Source organism: Mastomys coucha, unplaced genomic scaffold (genome assembly GCF_008632895.1).
Source record: "Mastomys coucha isolate ucsf_1 unplaced genomic scaffold, UCSF_Mcou_1 pScaffold6, whole genome shotgun sequence".
NCBI lineage: Eukaryota > Metazoa > Chordata > Mammalia > Rodentia > Muridae > Mastomys > Mastomys coucha.
The window spans coordinates 37,806,676-37,810,106 of NW_022196912.1; the positions used below are offsets into that span (position 1 = coordinate 37,806,676).

General features: G+C 43.2%; 1 pseudogene; it reads right to left on the minus strand.

Annotated features, from left to right (window-relative positions):
- Window positions 1-530: 530 nt before the first annotated feature.
- On the minus strand, window positions 531-2,775 carry LOC116080986 (annotated as a pseudogene).
- Between the last annotated feature and the right edge of the window lie 656 nt (window positions 2,776-3,431).

Sequence of the window (3,431 nt, forward strand, 5' to 3'; positions counted from 1 at the left end):
TTTTATAGGGAAATAGAAGCAACTTAATGTATTTTGATAACTTATTTGCTGACCTTGGGAAAAGGTCCAACGATTGTCTGCATGAGCTCAGGCAAAAACAATTCTTCTTTAGAAACACTAACATTTGCCTTTCTGAGTGAGTTAAGCAAATTACATTAATAAGAAAAACATGTGTGCCTGTAGGTAGAGCAATTAACTCAATCAATGTTGGCCAACTTTTACATGAATAAATAATATTTTTAAATCCATTTAACTTTATTACTTATTCCATTTGTTGAGAGTTCCATAGATGTGTATAATGAATTTTAGTCACTTCTCCTTCCATTGTCCTGCCTATTCCAGCTCCCACTGAACCATTCTTCATCCCAGTAACTTCCCTTCCTACTTTAATGTTTCTGTGCACGCCTGATCCAATTGAGCTTAGTTAGGGTCTCTTAGATGAGAGTAAGCGGGATGTTATTTACTAGGGCATCAACAGCATATCAGTAGCCACTCTATTAAAAAAGATGAAACTTCTCCCCCCGCCACCATTAACTGCCAGTAGTCTTCAGGAGGGTTGGAACATTGTTGGCATCGCTCTTCCACTCATGATAGGATGAAATGTTGTTGGACTGAATCTTGCGTAGGTCTTGTGCTGACAGCCACAGCTGCAGTCAGATCATGAATGCCATGTCCAGAAGACATCTTGACATCTTTTTTTTCCAGAATAAGGGCTGGTTTTATTTTCCCACAGATCTTTTTAATATAAAACAAAGATAAAACATATCTCAACTCTGCAATCTGCCAGCATATCTTGTTTCTACAAGGTAGATACTACATAGCAAAAAAAGGCTTTAAGAACATTTGGTTGGGAAAAATTTTCTCAGGCTTCTCAGGAAAGTCTGGGCACGGCCAACTGTAGCCCGCGCAGTCGTCTCGCCAGCAAGAAGACACGCAGACACTAGGATCCTTCTGCAGCAAGCATTTATTGCATCATGAAGAGGAAGACCCCGAGCCAATAATTGGCACTGCTTATATACACCACAGCGCGGCGTGTCCGCCCATGATTGGCTGTTTGCTCATCACCCCATGTGACGACCCGGGATGGGCCGTGACTTGGCGCCTTTTCACTCTACGCACATGCGCAAACAGTTGTTTACCAGGAGTCGACAGGGGATGTAGGCACCATCTTGTCAAGGCGAATGCCTCTCCAGCTCTACCGCTCTCCACAGCCAACCACTAGAGCAGCCCTTGTGTCTTTTCAGATTCTTGTATGTCTTCTTGTTCACAACATTTCCACTGAAGTCTTCATATTCTTCCTCGATGTTGGGAAAATATCAGGAAGATATTCTGAAGTCTTCTGCACTTTCAGTTTGGCCCACAAGGAAAAGGCATCTTCAATCTGTGTCACATTTGCAAAGTGGGCAGTGTTTGGGATAACCAAACACCTCATGCCGTGAGCGTAAATTCCTCAAAGTGCCACTGGAAGACCTTCAGCCCTAAGTAGATGTAGTTTCCAAAAATCTCACAGTTATAGTTGATATTCAGGCTGTGGAAGCTTATACAGACAGTAGGGGATAGGTTTGCCATCCCAGCCCAGAGGCAAGGTTTTGGATTTGTAAATGATCTCATTCTCTTCATCCCCACTTTTGCTCTCACTGATCTTCTCCTCCTCCTCCTCCTCCTCCTCCTCCTCCTCCTCCTCCCACTCCTCGCCTGTCTTGGCTTGTTTGGGCTGGACATTTTCATGAGTGAGCTGTTGCAGTTCCCCGAGAATCTCCACGTATTCATAGGCCTGGGCTTCCAGGAAAGCAATGTCTTTGTTCCTCTCAGTGTCTCTTTTTGTGCCCTATAACTTGGGATTTTTGGCAGAGAGGTGTCTGAGTGACTCCAAGCACTTTCCTTTTGTGATGAAGAGCCTCTGAGTTTGTTCCTCTATGGTCCCACCACACTTCAGGCCTAAATCCAACAGTGCAGATTTCAACATGTCCAGACCCAGAGATGCCATCTCCTCCCAAGAGGAGAATGCGAAGAGGTCAAGATGGGCTCCTGCATGAGTCAGGGCACTGCTTGTCTCTTTTGGCTACCCAGGAAAGGTGCCATTATCCCACTTCTTCTCAAAGTCAGTCTGATTCTTCCCAAAGAACTTGTTCTGATTCTGAAAGAGTTTTACTCTATCTGTGTAGTCCTGTAGGTACTCCAGCAGCATCTCCAGGTATCTTTTATACCTTTCTTTCTTTCTTTTTCTCTTTCTTTCTTTCTTTCTTTCTTTTGGAATGTCAAATAACTGGTCAAAGATGGAGAGGAATGTGATATAATCCAGCTTCTCAGATGCCTTCAAGTTAATGTGCTTAAGGTAGCAGTCATGGAGATCAAGGTAGCAACCATATATCCCTCTTCATCTGTAAACTCCACCAAGTTTTGTGCCTCTTCACTTGGATTCTCTCGAACCTTCAGTAGCTCCTCAAATTCCACTGACATTGGCACATAGATCTCATTTGGGTGCTTCCGATGAAATTCCTTTATCTGCTTGAGTCTGTTACAGAATTCAGCAAACTTGTTGGGTCCTGAAACAGCATTGACTTCCTCCTTTCGTAGTCCATCTTTATCACCATACAAATCCCTCAGGTTTCCACTGGCCTTCGTGTACCTATCTTTCATGGCCCAAGCGTGATGACCGGACTTGATCTGTTCCTGGAGCATGGACTTCTTAGTAAGCATCTTTTTGGCCATAACATCCATAAGCTCTTCCTCCTTCTCATGATAGTGCCACTGCTGCTCTAAAATTGTCTCCATCTTCCCTTGGCGGGGCACTTCAATTCAGACCACTAACACTGCTGGAAACTCATCTTGACATTTTTTCAGGCCCTCCTACAACTCATACTTTTTTCCCCCTGCCTCCTCTTCTACTGTGTTCACTTAACCTTAAAGGAAGTAGCATAGACATGGTACTCAGGCCCAAGAAGGCCACCAATTGCATATCAATGTGTGTGTGATATAAAGAAAAGTAGTGTTTATTAATTTATATGTTCCTTTGTTCATCCAATAGTCTCCAAGCACAAATATCCTCCAAGGATAGTGGTTCTCAACCTTTCTAATGCTGTGACCCTTTAATACAGTTCCTCATGTTGTGGTGACACCCAGCCATAAAATTACTTTTGTTGCTACTTCATAACTATCATTTTACTACTGTTATGAATAGTATTGTAAATATCTGATACGCAGAATATCTGAATGACCCATGAAAAGGTCATTTAACCCCCAAAGAGTTTTCAACCCATAGGTTGAGAACCACTGCTCTAGATCTTAGGAGATGTGAGGGGGTGTGGTGGAAGAATGAGAGCTCAGTGGTTTAAAAGCACTGTCTGCTTTTGAAGACATCCCATGTCTGGTTCCTAGCACCCATGGCAGATGACGCATAACTCTAACTCCACGGAATTTAATGTCCTTTT